The sequence below is a fragment of the Bombina bombina genome, chromosome 4 (genome assembly GCF_027579735.1).
Source record: "Bombina bombina isolate aBomBom1 chromosome 4, aBomBom1.pri, whole genome shotgun sequence".
In the NCBI taxonomy this organism is placed as follows: Eukaryota; Metazoa; Chordata; class Amphibia; order Anura; family Bombinatoridae; genus Bombina; species Bombina bombina.
In genome coordinates this window covers 704,996,755-705,023,485 of record NC_069502.1, presented here as the reverse complement: position 1 = coordinate 705,023,485, position 26,731 = coordinate 704,996,755, and the positions used below count along the sequence as shown (strand labels likewise).

At 39.2% G+C, this 26,731-nt stretch overlaps 1 protein-coding gene across 1 annotated transcript in view; it reads left to right on the top strand.

Moving 5' to 3' along the window:
* Window positions 1-26,731, top strand: part of PDE7B (phosphodiesterase 7B) — a 237,875-nt gene that overhangs the window by 164,105 nt on the left and 47,039 nt on the right. The window lies entirely within an intron of this gene.

Genomic DNA, 26,731 nt, shown 5'->3' with positions numbered 1-26,731 from the left:
AAATCTTTTAAGATCTGTTTAGAAGACTCCAGTTAGGGATAGTAAACATATACCACCTGTAACAGCCCTAAGTCTGCTTATTACTATTTTGTCTATATCAAGCTTTTTTGTTTTTCTTTACTTAAAGGGACATTGTACACTAGATTTTTCTTAGCATAAATGTCATGTAGCTAATCCATCTGGGAGTGTGTTTGTAACAATGTATAGTTTTGCTTAGTTTTTAATAACATTGTGCCTATTTTTAAACTGTCTGAATTTGTTGAGCGCATGAATGTTCCAATGAACATGCACATCCTTGAGATGAATGATGCTGCGCCCCGACGTACGTTTCACCTTCTGGCTTTTTCAGTTTGCAGAATATGCTTTTTGGCCTCTGTAGGGACCTGAGGAAAAGCACAAGTTTGTACTCAAATAGAGGAGGTGTTGAATGACCCTTTAAATCACAGCTCTGATGTAGCTACTGGTAGTTTTGTGACAATTAGATCAGGTGTATCTCAGGAACCGGGCCTACGTTTCCACATACATAAGCCTCAACATTCTCTCTAATCTTGGTTCCCCTTTTATGAGTGGACACTAACATGGCAAATCCAGGACCCTTGACATTATACATTGTTGTATTAAACATACACAATTACTCTTCCAAAATGACCACTTTGTGCTCTATCCCTAAGGCTGTATAAGTCCTCTTATTTGGTTTACCTTATTAAAACAGCTGCTGTGATATTTGTACCTTGTTTTGCCTTATCTCAGACTTCTCCAGTTCATTCTTGCTTGGGGACTATAGTGCAGCACTAGAGTAAATTTTATCTGGCACTGCATTTACAAATGACTAGGTTATTTTCATTATTTTGAGCTTGTAATATTATTATTCCTCTTTAAACAGTAAATATTGCCATAATTATTAGAAAAACAAACAAAAAAATATGTTATTCAACCAATTAGATCCCTTACTAGGGAACAGTAACATTGATGGTGACAGATAACCGGTGTACAGGAATTTCTTGGAACTCAAGCGCACAATCATTTTAACAAATATTTTCTTATAATTTTACATTTTTTTTAGAGAATTCTAGTGAATAATTAACATTTTCAATTACATGCACCCAGTTTATGTAACATCATACAGGTCTAAGCAGCCTTAGACATAATCAGTTTGTTTTTAGAGCAACCCATAATTAACCAGAGTTCCGTGATCTTACAGTTCCTGAACTAACGATTAAGAATGGCTTTACTTGTCAAGAATGACAGCTCTTAGAATGGATTCTCATTTATTCGGCAATATAACCCTTTGGTTAAAAGTAAAACACAGATTTAAAGGGTTTTAAAAATACAAGACGCATATCTTTTCTAAAGGAATAATCCAAAACGTTAGCTCATTGAAATACATTTTTTCTAAGCTATCTACCTATTTTGTATTTGTCAAAGCTTATGTCACGGTTATCTGCAATTGATGATTACAAAGCGGAATTGTGGTATAAGACCCCATACAGATAAATAGAGTAATGAGTATTAACTCCCTAAAAGCAGGGGAGTTAAAAGGGGGGGAACAGAAATAGGACTCTCACGAATTCCCTTTGGGGTAAGCCTACGTATTACAAAGGGCAGTGCCTTGATACCAGGGGTAAATATGAGTCAAAAAGGAGAAAAGAAAAGAGATATCTTGGGGCACACTTAGCTGTGAGCCTAAATATTCAAGTTAAAGGTGAGCATATGAGACACCAACTTAAAACATAACTTTTATTAGTGGAAAAATAATTATTAAAAGAAAAGACGTGTATAATATTAAAATGGAGGTATCACTGTTTTGTTACACCTAATTCAGGGTACAACGTCCACTTCAAAAGTAATGTATGTCCCCACATTCATCAAGACAGTCCCATTGAATTAATTTCTATTAAATAAAGTTGTCACTAGTAGTAATAAATTAATCTAGTGCCCATTAGATTATGGGATTGTACAATTAATTGTGGATAGTCTCGTATCGATACTGGACAAGGTAGACGTTGCTATAACAATTGTACTGCGGTAACAAAGTGTACCTGGGATGACATGTACAATGTCATCTATAAAATCCTAAGTATAAAATCAAATAAGTCAGGTGGAAAAGTGTGTCAAAGGTAGACACATTTATATTGCAAATTACATGCACTTGCGCCTCTTAAAGGTGTGGGAGAGCATAAAGCGTTCCCAAACACAATAATATAATAATGGTGAATTGATCTATTAGATCCTAGTGGTTAGTTGGGAATGGACCGTGTATTAAGCACATTACACTTCTAGATTATAATAGAGCTGTGGTGGCGTTACTACCTGTGGCAGTATGTGTCAATATTGACTGCCACTGTGCCGCCACTAATATATCAAATCGTGCTGTATTATATACACTAACGTTCAAACAACACTCATCATGGGGTTAATAAAGTGAATGCTGTATTGCAGGGTTACAATATGGGTCAGAAATGACTGCCACTACATCAATTTGTCCATATCCACTCATGCTATATTCAAATATTCTATCAATCCATAATATATAGCAAGGTGGTTAGTATTGTAGTAGTACAGTTATATATGACATAGGAGATTAAACTGACTGCCGCTAAAAGAATGTGTTTGACTTAATCTCTATTTGTGCTATATCATGCACACTACTAAAATCACAGGTTGCGCTTTTGGTCTTGATACTGAAGTGGTGATCTAATACGTGTCAGTATGTTATGTTATAAATGTTATATATTCTCCAAAAAAATGGTTTTAGCACTGTAGTAATAACAATATATGTGACATGAAAGATCACATTAACTGCCACTATAAAGCGTTATTCAATATCCTGTTGTGCTGTACCATACTCAATTTTTCGCAAAACGTAAGTTATGTTAATAAAAGTCTGTTTTATGTCAATAGGAGGCAGGGCTGACAACAGTTACAAACATCATTCTGTCCCCACTGATACTATAGTTAGTATCACCACGTTCTAAATTCCCACTTATACCAACTAGTAAGAAAATGCCAATAAATGCCAACAGTTAAGTATTAGTCTATTAAATTTTCACAATTAAGTTAAAGAGAAGCAGTGCGAACGCCTGACGCGTGTTTCGCCAACTGCTTTGTCAAAGGCGACGAATGTCTCATCATGCCGCTCTTTTTATGCCAAGACTGACCAATCAAAATAGGGGGTGTGTAGCCCAAACACGTGTCGTATTGTAACAAATCATGGATATGTAAGACGTAGTCAGGTTCACTACGTCACGAGTTACTTCCTGAGTGGCTATGAAAAATAAAGGTGTGTAGTGATCTGACCAATCAAAATTGGAGTACACGCATAAAGTGTATCTATGTAAAACAAACGACTGTGCTGTTTAGGTTCTCACTACAAACACACAAAGACTGTTCGTCAATCATATATGGTAGTATTTGCAAGATGAACCAAAAAAGAAACCGGATAAGGTAAAAAACTGGAACTTTAATCTTCATATTAAAACATGGCAACAGGCTTAAAAACAAAGCACAGACAAGGGTAGACTTAGTCTGACATGTTTCGGCCTTGACTGGCCTTAATCATAGAACTATTAGTCAAAGTGAACTAGGCTTTATACCACTCCCTTAAACTTGATTGGCTGTCTGCGCTTTAGTAATAATTGATTGATCAGCTACCCTGAGTGCTAGATAAAGCAGAATAGTAACAAAATGTTAGTTAATTAAGATGTGCTCATTTAACCCTATTAAGTTATGAATGATAATGACTATAATCAACTCTGTAACTAAAATACAGTCGATTGATTCTAACATGTGTCTGATTGTCACTAGCCACTGCACAGAGTTAATGTGTACAAAGAATAGAACTAGGGACAATAATACCTATAACACTGATATTGAAGTTAGGGTACATAGTTAATAGATATTTGGTCTTGCTGTTATACATGATGCAAACGTATCTATATGTATGTTTCCACTCTGTATTGACACATATCTAGTCTCATGTTGTAATTTTAGATTTACTAGAGACTACTTTCATATATATATACATGTATGTATGTGAACACATTGACACCATAGCATCATCATTACAACCTTAAAAGAACACAATCTCAATTGAAACTTCCTAAGAGAAATTCATTAATATCATCTTAACCAAATTTGAACAGTCAATTGTGCTCATTGAATTATGATATTAGATCTAATTTGATTAATACTGTGAAAAGTAAGGGAGAGTGGATATATTGAGTTATTTCTACTGATAGGGGGACAAATTAATGCCAATAGTTAATCAAAGCTCCCTCAATATTCATGCCATTCGGACTGCGTGTATATAATTTGAAAATCCAAAAGGCCTCCTTTTTATATAACTCCTTAATCCTATTTCCTCCCCTAGGTTTATTCTTAATCAAATCTATGATCATCCAAATGAATGTCTTGACGTTTCCGTCATGCTCAACGCTGACGCGCGTTTCGCCAACTGCTTTGTCAAAGGCGCCGAACGTCTCATCATGCCGCTCCTTTTATGCCAAGACTGACCAATCAAAATAGGGGGTGTGTAGCCCAAACACGTGTCGTATTGTAACCAGTCATGGATATGTAAGACGTAGTCAGGTTCACTACGTCACAAGTTACTTCCTGAGTGGCTATGAAAAATAAAGGTGTGTAGCAGATCTGACCAATCAAAATTGGAGTACACGCATAAAGTGTATCTATGTAAACAAACGACTGCGCTGTTTAGGTTCTCACTGCAAACACACAAAGACTGTTCGTCAATCATATATGGTAGTATTTGCAAGATGTCATTTCATGTATTCATACTAATACCATAGAAGGGGAAGGACCGATTAGTGAGGTTTAGATCATTAAACTAGCGGACAACTAACCATATTTACCTTTCCTTTAGTGAGGAAAGGTGATAGAGGTTATATTGTATGCAATAGAATATATTGTATATACATTTTGGGATTTTTGTCAGAATTGATGTATAAAAAGAAATACTATTTTTCCATAACCATGATACTTTTATCTTTGAACATAAAGCCCTACTTAGGATGGAATCTATGGTATGCAATATAACATCACTAATTATCGCATTAATTCACTTTTTGGCACAATCTATACTAACTGTACATAAGAACATATGGATTATTTATCCCATGATCAATGCAACCCAGGGAACTCCCTGAAACTAGAGGGAATTAGTACACAATAACATTTATTAAATAGTATCCCAACTAGATTGATAATTTACTATGAATGTGTAAGAAAGGTATAGAAGTATTTTGAAACAGAAATCTCACAAAGTAATATCTAGTAGTGATATTCGACAATCCTCTTTTTTAGTATTGTCTCTGACACAGTCTAACGATCTAAACCTCACTAATCTGTCCTTCCCCTTCTATGGTTTTGGTATGAATACATGAAATGACATCTTGCAAATACTACCATATATGATTGACGAACAGTCTTTATGTATTTGTAGTGAGAACCTAAACAGCGCAGTTTATTGCGCAAATGCAAGATAACAAGACAATGCAATAGCATTTACTCTGAATTTCAAATAAGTAGTTAAATTTCAAAGTTATGTATATTTACACTCCCCTTGTACCATGTGATAGCAATCAGCCAATCACAAATGCAAATATGTATAGTCTGTGAATTCTTGCACATGCTCAGTAGGAGCTGATGACTCAAAAAGTGTAAATATAAAAGAATGTGCATTTTTTTTAATGGAAGTAAATTGGAAAGTTGTTTAAAATTACATGCTGTATCTGAATCATGAAAATTTAATTTGACCTGAGTGTCCCTTTAATAATCTCTTGACTCTTCCATCTAGACGTCGACAAAGGAGTGTGATTCTCTAAATGAGATTGCTTGAGTATAATCTAGAATCAGTGTGAAGCTTTTTTTAAAAGCTGTCAAAATTTAAGTTTCTAAGGTCTCTGCACCATTTAGCGTAAAGGTCTGACATTTTTTCTTCAGCTTCTGAGGATACTATACTTTTGTATAAAAAGGAAATTGAGTGTTTCCCAGACTGATAAATATTGATAATGACTGTAAATTGTCTTTACCGTAACGTGTTTCCAATCACTTGTTATACCGGCTGTAGAATATAAAATGTATGAGAAGTTGCTTCTTTAGGTTTAGTTTTGTAGCTGGTTTGTTCTTTGAAACCACAGCCCACCAAAATGGGTTGAGCTTGCAGGGAAATCAGATATCCTTTGTTTATCCCTTTCTGGACACACACAAGCTTCTTTATATTATCTCTGTAAACAAAAGCACACAACTTAGAACAAGTGAACATTAACATTTTATTACTTATCTCTTCTACCTCATACTGGGAGTGTAATTTCTTCTGCTGGCTATGTATACACAGGTTTTCTTTAGCCTATAGAAACTTTAAAAACAGGTAGCGATACCACATAAAAACCCCCAGCTATTTCAAATGCCGAAATAAAACAAAAGGATCTATTTGTAAACAATTGAATACACTCATGCAGGTAAAATTGATCATTGGAAACTAATAAATTAAAGTGGAGAAATAAATGATCCCTTAAATGTGGGTAAGTACTCAATTATGGAAACTCCTGTAAGGAGTCATTATAATCTTTTATACCAAGGCTACGATCAGTTGAAATATAGAAAGATGCCACATCTACTGAGAACCATATATATATAGAGTTCCATGATAAATGTGCCAATGTGCTGATTATCATAGTAATTAAATACTTTCTGTACCCTTAAAATTTCAGGAACCCCATCCAACTTTACTAATATGGCAGATTGTCAAATCTATTCATAACAACTATTTTATTCACTTGTATCTGCCTGTCGTCTTATAATTTCCTTAATTACACTCAACTCATTGCCTGAAATCACTTATTAATCATTTATCTTTCAAATGACAATCCTAATTCAAAGCTTTAACCAATTCGCTACCCTTCTTTCTGCAACTAATTGAAAAAATATGAATTGCTTAAAGGGACATTCCAGCCAAAATTGGAATTCACATGGATACATTTCAGTTTTCATTTTAAGCATTTTTGTAACATACATGTATTAGCAAAAATGCTTCTACTGAAAGCTATAGCTGTTTCAAAATTGTATTTAAGTATGCACCGTGCACCAGCATTTTAAATGCCGCATTTGCTCAGAGAGGCTAAGCTGCTTGTTTCATCTGTTAATGACTCGATTTGTTAATTGCTGATATGATACAAGCCCCACAGCTGCAGTATTTAAAATGCTGGTGCACTGAGAATATCTAGCTATGCTTCACATGCACGTGCAGAGAAAAATTCTAACACTTAAACAGTTATACCTTTTATTTTATTATTTTTATTATTATTCTTTATTTATAAAGCGCCAACAGATTCTGCAGCGCTGTCCATGGGTACAAAGATAAAAGCACAACGGTGAAACATTACAATATAAGACAACATTTAACAGATAAATACAGGGGGAATTGAGGGCCCTATTCCCATGGCACTTTAATTCATCAAAATTTATATTTCACTTGTGTTATGAAAATACCTTTTAATCTTGGCAGCCGCTCCAGCTTCCCCCGGTCTTTGCAAGCCATTTCTGATGTCAGAAATGATGGATCGGTCATCCTCCAATCACGGCTCCCCCCCACCCCGGGGAATCAGTGCCTGATTCAACGCCGTGATTGGAGGAAGAGGCTTTGCGATGGGTGGAGGAAGCTGGATCAGCTGTCAAGATTAAAAGGTAAGTTTTTTTCACAACACAAGTGAAATGTAAATTTTGATTAATTAAACTGCCCCTGTTTTTAATCAAATTTTTAAAAACCGGGCACTTTAGCATCAAGATTTACATTCACTTTAATAATGGCATCCACATCTACTTATTTTTTTTTTCTTTGTGTGTGTGCCATGGGAATGCTTCTATTCTATCTAATTTATGTTTAGCTTTGTAATTATGTCATTCAACACTGCTCTCTAGGATACACTTGGGTCTGTACTAGAGGAAAAAGTATTTGGAAGGTACCTTCATATTCTTCCTGACTATTGTGTTTTCATTCTTTTGGTACCCTTAATGTACCACAGTTCTAAGGAAGTTTGGAGGTGCTGTACATTTAATGTCCCTTTAAGGTAATAGGAGCACTGAAAAAAAAATGTTGCCCAGAAATGATGATGTGTGCACTCCAGATAAAATTAGTTTCTTTTACTTCCTGACTGTCTGAATAGAGTTTTGTTTGTAGAAATAAAATGGGGGGGGGGGGGGGAGAGAAAAATTTGACAATCACAGATATTGGATGTTGCGTGCTTGTATATTGTTTATCTTAATACGGGTCATCCAATTTCCTGAAGTTCATATGTAGAGACAGCTAAAGCCAGCTACAGTTGTTTTCAATTTAATCCCATAGTACACACCTTTAACACAGTGTTATAAAAGGAATTGCCTTAAGCATTCAGGGAATCACTGCGAGTTGATATATATGTTTTTTTTTTTTGTTTTTTTTTATTAGTACCATAGCACGGTCATCAGTAAACTAGATTTATCTAGTAAATACCAAGATCCTTTCTACCAAAGTTGAAAACGGGGTTAAAGCAACAATGATGCAGATTTTTTATTTTTACAAGATACCATCAGTATGTTATTTCCATCTAATAAGACCTACATCCCTCCCACATTTTCCTACTTAAAAAAATATTCATAATAAAAATCTGACCTTCAAAACACAACTGCTTTCTATTGAATCGAATCCCATAGTACTAGCTGTTAGGTTAAACATAGGAAGGTGCATTTTCCCTGATAGTAAACACAGTAATGGAATTGGTTCCACCCATGCGGTAGATATGGGTTGGTTTCAATATTTTACTTAAAGGGACAGGCTAGTCAAAATTAAACTTTCATGATTCAGATAGGGCATGCAATTTTAAACAACTTTCCAATTAACTTTTATCATCAAATTTGCTTTGTTCTTGGTATTCTTAGTTGAAAGCTAAACCTAGGTAGGCTCATATGCTTATTTCTATGGCCGCCTCTTATCTGAACGCATTTGACAGTTTTAACAGCTAGAGGGCATTAGTTCATGTGGGCTATATAGATAACATTGTGCTCACGCCCGTGGAGTTACTTATGAGAGGGTACTGATTGACTAAAATACAAGTCTCTCAAAAGAACTGAGATAAGGGGGTAGTCTGCAGAGGCTTAGATACAAGGTAATCACAGAGGTAAAAAGTATATTAATATAACTGTGTTGGTTATACAAAACTGGTGAATGGGTAATAATAGGGATTATCTATCTTTTTAAACAATAAAAATTCAGGTGTAGACTGTCCCTTAAGGATTTCATGGCCCATAACATTTATCATTATGCATTATTTAAAAATGGTTTGTAATCCACTTTCATTATTTATTTTGCTTGTGTTTCCTGCAATTCAATTGGTGTAAATAACTACTGCTGTAAATAATTTTTGATGCATAAATAGGAAATTGACTTTAATGTCCTTTTAAATTAAAAAGTATAAGATTTGCAGGTATTTCCTTCTTAATACAGGGAGAGTCCACAGCTGCATTCATTACTTGTGGGAATACTGAACCTGGCCACCAGGAGGAGGTAAAGACACCCCAGCCAAAGGCTTAAATACCTTCCCCACTTCCCTCATCCCCCAGTCATTCTTTGCCTTTCTTTACAGGAGGTTGGCAGAGAAGTATCAGAAAATTTCGGGGTAGTTCCTTAGGAAAGGTATCTACCCTTTGAGATGGGACTGGAGTTTTAATTAGTCTTATCAGCCTCTCAGTGAGAGCATTGATGAAAGTTAGAGTCTGGAGATGCAGGGAGAGTCTTTCTGCGAAACCATCCAGACTCATATTAGCAGCTCCTAAGCAATCAGCGTTGACGAGTTTCACTGCCTGCTTTTCTTCACTCAAGTCCATGTCAGAAGCAAGGCTACAGTCTGTCAAACTTGAAGGACCGTGTTTTCTGTTCCACTGCATTTTTATACATATGTTAATGATAGAAGACAGGGTCACATTGGGACTCCTTTTATCTTTATGGAATCAAGGGTTAATATCCCCTGAGGGGGATTATTGAACAGTGGGGTTTTTAATCATATTTGTTATGTGATTTCTGCTGCTTTATGTGTAGAGACGTTTGGGCTCATAGGCGGATCGGAACGTACAGGTTAATTTTTTATTTTTCATATCTGAGAGCTGCGCAGTTTTATTAAGCTGGCACGGTTTTCCTTAGCAGGTGCGGTCCTGCATGACGCACCGTGTGACCGGGAGCGGTCAAATTTTTTCCATTTCCTATTCCTGACAGAGTGTCTGCGGAGAGGAGCGAGTTTCTCTGTCTGAGGTATAAGTTGCCAGTTATTTTTCTATAATTTAAATTAGACAAGTTATGGAGGATTCTGATAATTTAGAGGGGGATTCCTTTAATATAGAATTTGATACCTGTGTATATTGTGAGGAGGCCCGGGTAGTCCAGCCCTCGCAATTATGTTCCATATGCCGCTACTGGGTGTTCTTATCAACCAATATTGAGATGTTAGAGACCACCGAGGTGTTTTCCCTAGAATCTTCTGTTCCTACACATGCAGTTTCCCCGGTTACCGCTGATCCTTCGCCTGAAGGGGGCTTTTTTCCACCAGATGTTACTGCGCAGTTCTGCATGGCCATCTCTACGGCCTTTGTGATTTTGCCTCTTCCTGCTACATGCAAGTGACGGGTTAATCCATGCATTCCATGGACTGGGGATGTGGTTTCCTCTGAGGCTTCAGAGGTAGGACCTCCAGAGTCGAAGTCTGCTGATTTGATTCCTCCGACTGAAGAGGATTTAGCATTTAGATTTAAAATGGCATGCCTGTCCTTGCTTCTGAGAGAAGTTTTGGTAGTCAAATCTCAGTCCTCTGGATTAGACAGGTGGAGTAGGATGAAGATCCTATTCATTCTCATCTATATATATATATATACAGTTGTGCTCATAAGTTTACATACCCTGGCAGAATTTATGATTTCTTGGCCATTTTTCAGAGAATATGAATGATAACACAAAAACTTTTCTTTCACTCATGGTTAGTGTTAGGCACTTCTTTATTAGAGTTTGAACACTGCTGATATGCATTCTCAAATCCTTGGATATCTTTTTATATCCCTTTCCTGTTTTATACAATTCAACTACCTTTTCCGGCAGATCCTTTGACAATTCATTTGCTTTCCCCATGACTCAGAATCCAGAATCGTCAGTGCAGCACTGGATGACCTTTTATACACACACACACAAATTACAAGAAAACAGATCACAGGTGAGGATGGTTACCTTTAATAGCCATTTAAACCCCTTTGTGTCAACTTGTGTGCATGTTATCAGGCCAAAATCACCAGGGTATGTAAACTTTTGATTAGGGTCATTTGGGTAGTTTCTGTTGTCATTATGATTTAAAAAGAGTAAACACAGTTGATTGATAATAAATGGCTTCAGCCAAACACTAACCATGAGTGAAAGAAAAGTTTTTGTGTTATCATTCATATTCTCTGAAAAATGGCCAAGAAATCATAAATTCTGCCAGGTTATGTAAACTTAAGAGCACAACTGTATGTATATATATATATATATATATATATTTATTTATTTTTAGAATCCCAGTTCCGAGCTCTATAGGGTTTGTGTCGTATGACAGGCAGGACCTGTTTTTGCACGTTCTTTCTTGACTACCACTTTTGAGCACTTGCCTATTTTCCTTTTCTAGTCCGTTTCAGGATAGTTTTTTGTTTAGAGCTCTTGGTTGTTGTAGAAACTCTTTTGGGAAGACGTTTCGTCATATGAGATGTTGGATACGGACAACTTTGGTTGTCACAATTCTAGAGTCTTCCTGTGGAAGCATCTCGGTCTCAGTGCGAGGTGATGGTTCCCTCGATATTTTCGAGACAGATTTAAGCCATGGAGTTTATATTTATCTGAATTATTCTCAGTTTTCTAGCATAAGCTGGAACTTCAGAATTTTATATTTAGCCCTTGAGTTGCTCTGGCAGATATGTCGGTTAAGTCTACTCTTTCCTTCTACTCGAGAGAAGGAGTTAGTTCCGTGTTGACCTGAGCTATTCCAGTTAGTCCAGGCAGAAGAAAGTCCTGTTTTAGGTACTATCTTGGATGGGCGCTTGATTCTGAATCATATAGGATCCAGGGGTCCTAGAGGCCGGAGCTAGGCTTTACATCCAGCCTTCTGGGCAGTTTTTCTTCTCTTGATTTTGTCTTTCGGCAAAGAGAGGGAAGCTTTACAGGTGACTTTTTTGGAGTCATTGTCCCGGTACCTATCGCAGTGTGAGGATATTTTCATTCCACTGTTGTTGTCATGGAATAAAGGGAGGGGTCTCCCGGCCTATTTGGGTTCTATGGTCCTTAAGCAGAGCTTATCATGTCTCCTTTTTGGGGGATAATATAAGATTCTTTCTACCTTTTGTTCGGGAGGAACACTGCAGGATGTCTGTCGAGAAGGATATACTTCCTTATTCGTTCCTTTTTTGGGGTAAAATCTGGTTCTCATGGACCGTCTCTCCCAGTAAACCTTGTTTCTTCTACTAGGGTTTTTTTTGGGATCTGGGTTTAACTTTGCAGTATCCTAATTCCAGAATATCAGATAGCGCCCTGGTCTTGGCGATTCTGGTTTACTTACCATCGTTTGTTAGAAGACTTGTAGGGATTTTCACCGGTCTTCTTTAATCCTGAGAGATGGATCTAGACTAGAGTTCTCTGGTATAGGTGCCAGGGTGGATCCCTGGATGCTAAATTGGTCTTTACAGACAGGAAGATTTTTCCTTAGATCTTGTGAAGTTAGAGTTTACTTCATCAGGTTGTGCCCTACAGATCCCCTTCAGGCCCTCGCTGGCTCTGTGGGTGATGTTTTTTTCCTGAGGCCCTTCTTGGGTTTCTTCCTATTCACAGGTCTCATTTCAGCTGTGGCCGAGACATCGGCATGGAGCTGTTTGAATCCTTCTTAGCAGATTTACCTGGAATACCGGTTGGGAGAATAGTTATCCAGTGTCCTTGTCCAGATCTCCCTGTCCTGAGGGACATTTCTCTTAGCTCTCCCGGGGCAGTTTTGACTTAAGTCGCAAGCCTGTCAGTTTGAGGAGAGCATGTCCTATGGGGAACCGTGGATTCAGGAGATTCCCTCCCGATTATTCTTATGGTTCCTCAGGCAAGCATTTGGCTCTGAGGGTTTGGTTTTCTGGGTTTGTCCCAGTGTATGGATTCTAGTCAGCTTTTTTTCTCTCCGTAGATTAGATCTTTTTCTGAGAAAGAGAGATTTTCCCGCGTAGAGGGTAATATCTCGAGTTTGGTAGTGGGCGGAGGCCCACTATTGCTCGTTGTCAGCGATCTTCAGGGACGGATGTTCCCTGCAATATTTTCCTTGATCTGGCTATCCGAAGGTTTTCGGATGTTTGTATCTGAACAACGCCGATCGAGAGTCTCAGGATGTTCGTATCTATACCAGGTTACCCATTTATTGGTTGTGGTTCAGGGATCCTCAGGTGGAGCTAATGGATCATTAGCGGTGCCTTGGAGGTTCTATACAACCTTTCTCTTCTTCTGCCTTATCACTCTTTCTCGAGTGATGGCTCGATCCTAGCAGGAGCAGGTGTCAGTGAGACTGATTACTCCGTTTGTGACCGCAAGATCGTGTTTGCGGTCTAGGGGTTTGTCTTCATGGGGGTTACCTTGTCGCAGGGATCTGCTGGGTCAAGGCCCCTTTTGCTTCATTAAATCTTATTCCGCTGAGGCGGACTACGAGAGGTAGCTTGGTCTTAGCCGAGAGAGGGTTTTTTTTTCTGAGAGGTTATGATCCTCTCCTTCAGCACGTAATCGGGTTCCTCATCATCTGTCATAGGTGTGGAGGACCCCTGCTGTTGGGAAGAGCAAGCTTAATCCTGGCACTCTTTTCTAGCCTGCCAGGGTTCCATTTTTTCCTCCAGGATGATCTGGATAGGGGCTTTCTTAGCTAGTTACTTGTTGGGACAGTTTTCTGGGCCCTGTCTGTTTCTTCTGCTCTAGAGGCTAGTGGAGCTTCCGGGCTTAGAGTTTTTTTTGCTAGGGCTCTGACTGTGTTCAGGCCGGTGAGTCAGTCTAATGCTCCTTCTTAGAGCTTAGATCTTATTTTTAGGGGGTACATCGGACTACTTTTGTGCCTATGCAGGAGGTGGTCTTTGAATTTTATCTTCAATAGTCTACTCCCTCTGTAGATTGCTTCTACGTGCAATAGTCTCTGTGTTGCAACATTGTAATACATACTCCTTATTGGGGTTTCCTCTATAATAAGACTGTTATACGACCCTAGTTAGGTTTTTCTTCCTAAAGTTGTGTTTATTTGTGACTTCAATCGAGAGATTGTGTTTTTTGGGGGGTTTTTTATATGTCCTATTCCTTCTCTGGAGGGAAAAGTTTTCTATTTTTATGGAATCGTGCCTGGATGTCATTTTCAGGCTACTTAAGAATAGACAGATTTCTCTGTTGAATATTTGTTTCTGGGAGGCGCAAGGGTCAGAAGGCATTTGCGACTTTCTTAATTTTAGCTGAGGAGTGTCTTCCGCTTGACATAGGAGACAGCGGGACACCAGCCTTCTCAGATGTTTACGGCTCAGTTCGAGAGCAGTGACGTCATTTTGGGTCTCTGGCAGGAGATCTCCATAGATCTGATTGTTGGACAGCTACTTTGTCTTCCTTACTTTCTTTTTCCTTTTTGCTTCTGTTGAAGCAGCCTTCGGGAGAATGGGTTTTGCAGGCTGTGGGGCCGCCTTTCCTTTTGCTCTCCCGTTAGCATTCAGTGTCCTCTGTAGCTTGGGTATAATTTCCCACAAGTAATTAATGCAGCTGTGGACTCTCCCTTTATTAAGAAGGAAAACATAAATTATGCTTACCAGATCATTTACTTTCCTTCTGTACAAGGAGAGTCCACAGCTCCTGCCCGTGTTCTCCGTTTGGCGGCCCTACATTTTATCTTGTTTCTTCTGGCACCTTTTTCACCCTGATATTTCTCCTACTTTTCCTTGTTCCCTCTGCGGAATGACTGGGGATGAGGGAAGTGGGGGAGGTATTTAAGCCTTTGGCTGGGGTGTCTTTGCCTCCTCCTGGTGGCCAGGTTCAGTATAGCCACAAGTAATTAATGCAGCTGTGGACTCTCCCTGTACAGAAGGAAAGGAAATTATCTGGTAAGCATAATTTATGTTTTTATATGTGTAAGTCCCAAATTCCTTAAATTGAACAATTACAAAAGTAAAAAAAAAAAATTCTAATCTGAGCAGCAGCAGTAGTACTCTCATTAAGCTTATTAAACTTTTTCACCCGGGGCCCCCACACACACTATTGTAATATAGTCCAAAATAAAATCTGTCAGACATGTATACCATTTTTGTTTTGTTTTATTATGCATCAATATAACCCACAAGTGATGGGATTTTAGCCAAAAAATGTAAATCAATTTATAAAGCCATTGCTAATCTCTAACAATTAGACTCTTTGTTTAACCCTTCTCCCCTGCGTGTGACGTTGAGCAACACCACCCACTCATTTGAAGAGGTACAAAATTAGCTTTATGCCTTTCTTACATTAAAGGGACAATATACAGTATAATTGTTTTCCCTTAATGAGTTTTTAATTACCTTTTTTTTTACCAGCTGCAGAGTATAAAATGTATGAGATTTGCTTTTTACTGCTTATTTGTGTATATGAAATAGCTGATTTTGTGTTTTGAGGCCATAACTAATAAAATGGCCTGAGCTTGTTGGTATAATAAGATCTCATTACTTTATCACATTGTGTACATATACCTGCTTCTTTATATTATATCTGTCCATAAACCAAAGACCATAACTTGTAGGGAACAATGGAAAATTAAAATTGTATTACCTTATCTCTTCTATACCCCACTGGAAGTGTAATTTCTTCTGCTGGCTGTGTTTACATAGCTTATCTATAACTTGGACTTAAGGCCAGAAACTTTCATAATAGGTGGGGATACCACAGGCTAAATCAACGTTTTCAAATGCCAATATAAGAGTAAAGGAAATACTTGTAAACAAGTTAATACGCTCCAGCTGGTAAAGTGAATAATTGGGAACAGCTTAAAGAGCAGAACATTTTTGAGTAAACTGTCCCTTTAAGCAAAATATGGAAAAGTTACTTATTCATACACAAACACACTCACTCATAAATACATAAAGACACTCATACTTACACACATACATGTACAAACACACATACTTACAACACACACATTCATACACACTTGTACACAAACACACACACACTCATACATACACATACGTACAAAAACACTCACACATACACATACATACACACACTCACACATACATACATACACACACTCACTTACCTTAAAAATCCATGGTAAGATCTCATGTTGAGTATGAAGTGCAGTTCTGGGGACCAATATCAAAAATATACATTGCAGACTTAGAAAAAGTTCAGAGAAGGGCCACAAAACTAATAAGGAGAATAAAGAATGTAAGCTATGAGGAGAGGTTAGCATAACTGGGTCTGTTTTCTCTAGAAAAAAGACGCTTGAGAGGTGATGAGAAAAAAGATGCTTGAGAGGTGACATGATTACTTTATATAAATATATTCAAGGCCCATATACAGAGATGGCAGAAGCTCTGTTTATTCCAAGAAAATTGTTTGTGACAAGAGGTCACAATTTAAGGCTGGAGGAAAAGAGATTTAATCTCCAGCAACGTAAACAGTTTTTTACTGTGAGAGCAATCAAATTTTGGAACTCATTACATGAGGAGGTAGTAAATGTGGAACTCATTACCCGAGGAGGTAGTAAATGCCAATATCTTAGCTTCATTTAAAAATGGCTTAGATACGTTTCTGGCTAGAAACAGAATTCAGGGATAGGATTACTTGTATAAAATTGGTCACCTTTTTTAATGGGATTAATTTAAGCTCAACTGGAGCTTTTTTGTAAGTATATTAAATTTGTATAGGTTGAACTTGTTGCACTTTTTTCAACATTATCTACTACGTTACTCCTAGATTCACACATACAAACACACTCACCCACATACTCACAACACATCTGTGTAACTATCTATCCTATTTATCTATCTATTTAACTATCTCAAATTATTGGGTTAAAGGACCAATCAATACAGTTGATTTGCATAATCAACACATGCAACCCAACTATTCCATACCGCCATTTCTATTGGGACAGTACTCACTCAACCATGCTTTTGATAGGTCAATTGTGTTGAAATCAATGTCCTTCAAGATCCAATCCTGTAGCACTTTCGTGTCCGACCATCAGACTGTTTAATGACCTGATCCTTCACATACTGTGGTAGATAAAGCGGTATTTATAGCAACCATACTCTACTCACACCCCAGTGTTGAGATCGCATAACTTGACCACATAATTTTGATCACATCGGTCACAATCTACCAGCAGCACCATTGTGATCTACTGGTAGATCCCAATCTATCTATTGGGCACCCCTGGTGTAGATGTTGCATTTACATTAGCACATTTAGCAGTGTTTTATTGAAATAAAATGTGGTCATTCCTAATGATTACATTATTTGTATTTAAAATTAGATGTTAGGAAGAATACCAATGATATCAAGATGGATCTATTTGAACAGGATCCTGTATAATCAATATGAACATGTGATAATAAAAAACACGTTGGCTAGCATAACTCACTCCAACAATCACAGCTAATAATGCCAGGTCAGATGAAATCTGGAATATATTATCAGGAATTTGACACTTTGTACATTTTCCATATGAGTAATAACCTGCTACTGAAAATATCCACTGATACCTTACTTTAGAGCAAAATCACAAGCAAAACTTATTTGAATTGTAATAGTGATTACATTTACCACATAACCGTTAGCAGACTGATGCTGATTTAAGCATTAAAGGGACATGCAGCCCAATTTTTTATTTCATGATTCAGATAGAACGTGATTTTAAACAACTTTCCAATTTACTTCTATTATCTAATTTGTTTTGTTTTCTTGGTATCCTTTGCTAAAAAAAGGATACCTAGGTACACTCAGGAGATGATGATTGGTGGCTGCAAATATATGGTGGCTCACTCAATGTGTAACCTAGTTCCCAGTAATGCAGTGCTGCTCCTTCAACAAAGGATACAAAGATAACAACTCAAATTTGATGATAGAAGTAAATTGGAAAGTTGTTTAAAATTGTATGCTCTATCTGAATAATGTTTTTTGTCCATTTAAAGGGATAGTCTACAACAGAATGTTTATTGTTTACAAAGATAGTTAATACCTTTATTATCCATTCCCCAGTTTTGCATAACCAACACATTTATATTAATATATGTTTTACCACTGTCTAACTGTGAAAAACTTTCAAAAAGCTCTGAGCTAAGAGGCGGTTTTTAATGGTTTAGAAATCAGTTTGAGCCTACCTAGGTTTAGCTTTTCAAAAATACCACCAAGGGAACAAAGTACCTAAATGTAATTATAAAAGTAAATTGAAAAGTTGTTTAAAATTGCATGCCCTATCTGAATTATGGAAGTTAAATTTTGACTAGACTGTTCCTTTTAAGTGCACGACTATTAGATACTACAACTGTAAATTGAAATAGCTTGTGTGTGTGTGTCAATACATTCACAAATGTTATCATTAAAATGTATAGTAACTAGACACATGAGTTAAAGAGTTTTTTTTTATTATTTCAAACACCCTAAAATGCTGGTACCCAAAGATATTGTGTGGCTGTATTTATATATAATGTACTGTTTCATGTGACCGTCAGTGTTCACCCCAGGGCCTTTTTAATTATTTTTCCACCTGGCCAAAATTGAAGCCAATATTAAGCAAAAATTAGCTAATCAAATTTTGTAGTACTTATTGCAAAATTATCATTTTATGCATTTGTGTTAAATGATGCAGTTAATTTGTGCTTTGGATAGCAGAAAATGTTATAAAATTACAAAAGTATTACACTGTCTCCACCCAGCTACTTCATAATATCACCTGGCTGGCAACATTTTATGTGGAGAACACTGCACTTTCTTTTGCAACAAGTTTGGGACCAGAAAATAAGTTTGAAAGTGAGACAAACATGCTTTAAAAAAATAAAATTAAAAATAAACAATGTCACAGTAATTATTTATTTCTCCAACATAGGTGTGTCCGGTCCACGGCGTCATCCTTACTTGTGGGATATTCTCTTCCCCAACAGGAAATGGCAAAGAGCCCAGCAAAGCTGGTCACATGATCCCTCCTAGGCTCCGCCTACCCCAGTCATTCTCTTTGCCGTTGCACAGGCAACATCTCCACGGAGATGGCTAAGAGTTTTTTGGTGTTTAAATTTAGTTTTTATTCTTCAATCAAGAGTTTGTTATTTTAAAATAGTGCTGGTATGTACTATTTACTCTGAAACAGAAAAGAGATGAAGATTTCTGTTTGTAAGAGGAAAATGATTTTAGCAACCGTTACTAAAATCGATGGCTGTTTCCACACAGGACTGTTGAGATGAATTAACTTCAGTTGGGGGAAACAGTGGGCAGACTTTTGCTGCTTGAGGTATGACACATTTCTAACAAGACTTGGTAATGCTGGAAGCTGTCATTTTCCCTATGGGAACCGGTAAGCCATTTTCTTAGTTTAGTATAAGAATAAAGGGCTTCACAAGGGCTTTAAAGACTGGTAGACATTTTTCTGGGCTAAAACGATTACTTTATAAGTATATTTAGTGGATTATAACTATAAATAGTTCTTTTAATCTTGGGGATGTATTAAAAAAAACGGCAGGCACTGTATTGGACACCTTTTTCACTGGGGGCCTTTTCTAGTCATAGGCAGAGCCTCATTTTCGCGCCACTAATGCGCAGTTGTTTTTGGAGAGCAAGGCATGCAGATGCATGTGTGAGGAGCTAAGAACCACTGAAAAAGCTTATTGAAGGCGTCATTTGGTATCGTATTCCCCTCTGGGCTTGGTTGGGTCTCAGCAAAGCAGATACCAGGGACTGTATAGGGGTTAAATGTAAAAACGGCTCCGGTTCCGTTATTTTAAGAGTTAAAGCTTTCAAATTTGGTGTGCAATACTTTTAAGGCTTTAAGACACTGTGGTGAAATTTTGGTGAATTTTGAACAATTCCTTCATACTTTTTCACATATTCAGTAATAAAGTGTGTTCAGTTTAAAATTCAAAGTGACAGTAACGGTTTTATTTTAAAACGTTTTTTGTGCTTTGTTATCAAGTTTATGCCTGTTAACATGTCTGAACCATCAGATAGACGATGTTCTGTATGTTTGGAAGCCAAGGTTCCTCCCCATTTAAATATATGTGATGAATGTGACATAGTGTCCAAACAAAGTAGGGACAATGATGCCACTGATAATGATGTTGCCCAAAATGATTCCTCAAGCGAGGGGAGTAAGCATGGTACTGCATCATCCCCTTCTGTGTCTACACCAGTCTTGCCCACACAAGAGGCCCCTAGTACATCTAGTGCGCCAATTCTTCTTACTATGCAACAATTAACGGCTGTAATGGATAATTCTATTAAAAACATTTTGTCCAAAATGCCCACTTATCAGAGAAAGCGCGATTGCTCTGTTTTAGATACTGAAGAGCATGAGGACGCTGATGATAATGGTTCTGACATACCCTCACACCAATCTGAAGGGGCCAGGAGGGAGGTTTTGTCTGAGGGAGAAATTTCAGATTCAGGAAAAATTTCTCAACAAGCTGAACCTGATGTTATTACTTTTAAATTTAAATTAGAACATCTCCGCGCTCTGCTTAAGGAGGTGTTATCTACTCTGGATGATTGTGACAATTTGGTCATTCCAGAGAAGTTATGTAAGATGGACAAGTTCCTAGAGGTCCCGGTGCCCCCCGATGCTTTTCCTATACCCAAGCGGGTGGCGGACATTGTAAATAAGGAATGGGAAAGGCCCGGCATACCTTTTGTTCCTCCCCCTATATTTAAAAAATTATTTCCTATGGTCGACCCCAGAAAGGACTTATGGCAGACAGTCCCCAAGGTCGAGGGGGCGGTTTCTACTCTAAACAAACGCACTACTATCCCTATAGAAGATAGTTGTGCTTTCAAAGATCCTATGGATAAAAAATTAGAGGGTTTGCTTAAAAAGATGTTTGTTCAGCAAGGTTACCTTCTACAACCAATTTCATGCATTGTTCCTGTCACTACAGGTTTTGCTATTGTGGCGCGCAGAGCGCTTTGGCTAAAGTCTTGGTCAGCGGATGTGTCCTCCAAGAACAAATTGCTTAACATCCCTTTCAAAGGTAAAACGCTGTTTGGCCCTGACTTGAAAGAGATTATTTCAGACATCACTGGGGGAAAGGGCCACGCCCTTCCTCAGGATAGGTCTTTTAAGGCTAAAAATAAGCCAAATTTTCGTCCCTTTCGCAGAAACGGACCAGCCTCAAATTCTACACCCTCTAAGCAAGAGGGTAATAGTTCTCAAACCAAACCAGCCTGGAGACCGATGCAAGGCTGGAACAAGGGTAAGCAGGCCAAGAAACCTGCCACTGCTACTAAAACAGCATGAAGTGTTGGCCCCCGATCCGGGACCGGATCTGGTGGGGGGCAGACTCTCTCTCTTTGCTCAGGCTTGGGCAAGAGATGTTCAGGATCCTTGGGCGCTAGAAATAGTTTCTCAAGGTTATCTCCTGGAATTCAAGGAACTACCCCCAAGGGGGAGGTTCCACAGGTCTCAATTGTCTTCAAACCAAATAAAAAGACAGGCATTCTTACATTGTGTAGAAGACCTGTTAAGAATGGGAGTGATTCATCCTGTTCCATTAGGAGAACAAGGGATGGGGTTTTACTCCAATCTGTTCATAGTTCCCAAAAAAGAAGGAACATTCAGACCAATTTTAGATCTCAAGATTCTAAACAAATTTCTCAGGGTTCCATCGTTCAAGATGGAAACCATTCGAACAATTCTTCCTACCATCCAGGAAGGTCAATTCATGACCACGGTGGATTTAAAGGATGCGTATCTACATATTCCTATCCACAAGGAACATCATCGGTTCCTAAGGTTCGCCTTTCTGGACAAGCATTACCAGTTTGTGGCACTTCCGTTCGGATTAGCCACTGCTCCAAGGATTTTCACAAAGGTACTAGGGTCCCTTCTAGCGGTGCTAAGACCAAGGGGCATTGCAGTAGTACCTTACATGGACGACATACTGATTCAAGCGTCGTCTCTGTCAAAAGCAAAGGCTCATACGGACATTGTCCTAGCCTTTCTCAGATCTCACGGGTGGAAAGTGAACATAGAAAAAAGTTCTCTGTCCCCGTCAACAAGAGTTCCCTTCTTGGGAACAATAATAGACTCCTTAGAAATGAAGATTTTTCTGACAGAGGCCAGAAAATCAAAACTTCTAAGCTCTTGTCAAGTACTTCATTCTGTTCTTCTTCCTTCCATAGCGCAGTGCATGGAAGTAATAGGTTTGATGGTTGCGGCAATGGACATAGTTCCTTTTGCACGAATTCATCTAAGACCATTACAACTGTGCATGCTCAGACAGTGGAATGGGGATTATACAGACTTGTCTCCGACGATCCAAGTAGATCAAAGAACCAGAGATTCACTCCGTTGGTGGCTGAACCTGGACAACCTGTCACAGGGAATGAGCTTCCGCAGACCAGAGTGGGTCATTGTCACGACCGACGACAGTCTGGTGGGCTGGGGCGCGGTCTGGGAACCCCTGAAAGCTCAGGGTCTATGGTCTCGGGAAGAATCTCTTCTCCCGATAAACATTCAGGAAATGCGAGCGATATTCAATGCTCTCAAAGCTTGGCCTCAACTAGCAAAGGCCAAATTCATAAGGTTTCAATCAGACAACATGACGACTGTTGCATATATCAACCATCAGGGGGGAACAAGGAGTTCCCTGGCGATGGAGGAAGTGAACAAAATAATTCAATGGGCGGAGAATCACTCCTGCCACTTGTCTGCAATCCACATCCCAGGAGTGGAAAATTGGGAAGCGGATTTTCTGAGTCGTCAGACTTTCCATCCGGGGGAGTGGGAACTCCATCCGGAAATCTTTGCCCAAATAACTCAATTATGGGGCATTCCAGACATGGACCTGATGGCGTCTCGTCAGAACTTCAAGGTTCCTTGCTACGGGTCCAGATCCAGGGATCCCAGGGCGACTCTAGTAGATGCACTGATAGCGCCTTGGACCTTCAACCTAGCTTATGTATTCCCACCGTTCCCTCTCATTCCCAGGCTGGTAGCCAGGATCAATCAGGAGAGGGCTTCGGTGATCTTGATAGCTCCTGCGTGGCCACGCAGAACTTGGTATGCAGACCTGGTGAATATGTCATCGGCTCCACCATGGAAGCTACCTTTGAGACAGGACCTTCTTGTTCAAGGTCCATTCGAACATCCGAATCTGGCTTCACTCCAACTGACTGCTTGGAGATTGAACGCTTGATTTTATCAAAGCGTGGGTTTTCAGATTCTGTCATTGATACTCTTGTTCAGGCTAGAAAGCCTGTAACTAGGAAAATTTACCATAAAATATGGAAAAAATATATTTGTTGGTGTGAATCTAAAGGATTCCCATGGAACAAGATAAAAAATCCTAAGATTCTATCCTTTCTACAGGAGGGTTTGGAGAAAGGATTATCTGCAAGTTCTTTGAAGGGACAGATTTCTGCTTTATCTGTTTTACTTCACAAAAAACTGGTGGCTGTGCCAGATGTTCAAGCTTTTGTTCAGGCTCTGGTTAGAATCAAGCCTGTTTACAAACCTTTGACTCCTCCTTGGAGTCTCAATTTAGTTCTTTCAGTTCTTCAAGGGGTTCCGTTTGAACCCTTACATTCCGTAGATATTAAGTTACTATCTTGGAAAGTTTTGTTTTTGGTTGCAATTTCTTCTGCTAGAAGAGTTTCAGAGTTATCTGCTCTGCAGTGTTCTCCTCCTTATCTGGTGTTCCATGCAGATAAGGTGGTTTTGCGTACTAAACCTGGTTTTCTTCCGAAAGTTGTTTCTAACAAAAACATTAACCAGGAGATAGTTGTGCCTTCTTTGTGTCCGAATCCAGTTTCAAAGAAGGAACGTTTGTTACACAATTTGGATGTAGTTCGTGCTCTAAAATTCTATTTAGAGGCTACAAAGGATTTCAGACAAACATCTTCTTTGTTTGTTGTTTATTCTGGTAAAAGGAGAGGTCAAAAAGCAACTTCTAACTCTCTCTCTTTTTGGCTTAAAAGCATCATCCGATTGGCTTATGAGACTGCCGGACGGCAGCCTCCTGAAAGAATCACAGCTCACTCCACTAGGGCTGTGGCTTCCACATGGGCCTTCAAGAACGAGGCTTCTGTTGATCAGATATGTAAGGCAGCGACTTGGTCTTCACTGCACACTTTTACCAAATTTTACAAATTTGATACTTTTGCTTCTTCTGAGGCTATTTTTGGGAGAAAGGTTTTGCAAGCCGTGGTGCCTTCCATCTAGGTGACCTGATTTGCTCCCTCCCATCATCCGTGTCCTAAAGCTTTGGTATTGGTTCCCACAAGTAAGGATGACGCCGTGGACCGGACACACCTATGTTGGAGAAAACAGAATTTATGCTTACCTGATAAATTACTTTCTCCAACGGTGTGTCCGGTCCACGGCCCGCCCTGGTTTTTTTAATCAGGTCTGATGAATTATTTTCTCTAACTACAGTCACCACGGGATCATATGATTTCTCCTATGCATATTCCTCCTTTACGTCGGTCGAATGACTGGGGTAGGCGGAGCCTAGGAGGGATCATGTGACCAGCTTTGCTGGGCTCTTTGCCATTTCCTGTTGGGGAAGAGAATATCCCACAAGTAAGGATGACGCCGTGGACCGGACACACCGTTGGAGAAAGTAATTTATCAGGTAAGCATAAATTCTGTTTTACAAAAATATATACTTGCTACTGTACAACAGTCAATGTGGTAAAATAAACTAATTCATATTTAAAGGGATAGTAAACACCTTGAGATTTATATAATATATACTGTATTTAGTTATGCATAATAAATCAACTTTACAATATACTTTCATTATTTTTTTTTTATCCCTTTCATGTAATTTAGCTCCCGCGCATGCGAGAGAGACAGACAGATCAAAAGAGAGGGGGAGAGAGCAAAAGAAATGGGAAAGAGCAAAAGAGAGGGAAGAGAGAAAAAGAGAGGGGAGAGAGAGCAAATGAGAGGGGAAAGAGCAAAAGAGAGGGGAGAGAACAAAATAGAGGGGAGAGAGAGCAAAATGATGGGGGAGAGAAAAATAGAGGGGGGAGAGAGCAAAATAGAGGGGGGGGGAGAAGGCAAAAGAAAGGGGGAGAGAGAGCAAAAGAGAGGGGGAAGAGAGAGAGCAAGAGAGAGGGGGGAGAGCAAAAGAGGGTGAGAGAGAGCAAAAGAGAGGGGGAGAGAGAGAGCAAAAGAGAGGGGGAGAGAGAAAAATAGAGGGAGGAAAGAGAGAGAGCAAAAGAGAGGGGGGGAGTGCAAAAGAAAGGGGAGAGAGAGCAAAAGAGAGGTGAGAGAGAGAGAGGGGGAGAGAGAGAGAGCAAAAGAGAGGGGGTGAGAGAGAGCAAATGAGAGGGGGAGCAAAAGAGAGGGGGAGAGAGAGCAAAATAAGGGGAGGTAGCGCAAAAGAGGAGGAGGGAGAGCAAAAGAGAGGGGGAGAGCAAAAGGGGGAGAGCAAAAGGGGGGAGAGAAAGCAAAAAAGAGGGTGGGAGCAAAAGAGAGGGGAAGAGAGAGCAAAAGAGAGAGGGGAGAGAGAGAGAGCAAAAGAGAGGGTGAGAGAGAGAGAGCAAAAGAGAGGGGGAGAGAGAAAGAGAGCAAAAGAGAGGGGGGAGAGAGAGCGCAAAAGAGAGGGGGAGACAGAGAGCAAAAGAGAGGGGGAGACAGAGAGCAAAAGAGAGGGGGAGAGAGAGCAAAAGAGATGTGGAGAGAGCACAAAAGAGAGGGGGAGAGAGAGAGAGTGCAAAGGAGAGGGGGAGAGAGTGCGCAAAAGAGAGGGGAGAGAGAGTGCAAAAGAGATGGCGAGAGAGCGCAAAAGAGAGGGGAGAGAGATCGCAAAAGAGAGGGGAGAGAGAGCGCAAAAGAAAGGGGGGAGAGAGAGAGTGCAAAAGAGAGGGGGAGAGAAAGCAAAAGAGAGGGGTGAGAGAGAGAGCAAAAGAGAGGGGGAGAGAGAGCAAAAGAGAGGGGGGAGAGAGAGAGCAAAAGAGAGGGGGAGAGAGAGTGCAAAAGAAAGGGGGGAGAGAGAGAGTGCAAAAGAGAGGGGGGAGAGAGAGTGCAAAAGAGAGGGGGGAGAGAAAGCAAAAGAGAGGGGGGAGAGAGAGAGAGCAAAAGAGAGGGGGGAGAGAGAGAGAGCAAAAGAGAGGGGGGAGAGAGAGCAAAAGAGAGGAGGGAGAAAGAGAGCAAAAGAGAGGGGAGAGAGAGAGCAAAAGAGAGGGGGAGAAAGAAAGCAAAAGAGAGGGGGGAGAGAGAGAGCAAGGGGTGGGACCGCTGTACTGCAAAAAATGGCCCGTGTGAACGGGCTTTAGGACTAGTTTACAATAAAGGAACCTGTTACAAATATGACAATATGTTTGTTTCTTGGAAAACCTCACATGACCAGCTTAGGCCTCAGCCTTATTTGCCTAATATTATCTCTGGTCCTGGTCCAGCAATTTGTTTTTGTGTTTTTTTTTATAATAATAAATCCAGTCTAGGTCTTGCTGGTTGCTTATCTGAGTCAAAATCAATGTGTTGTGTTTTTGTTACAA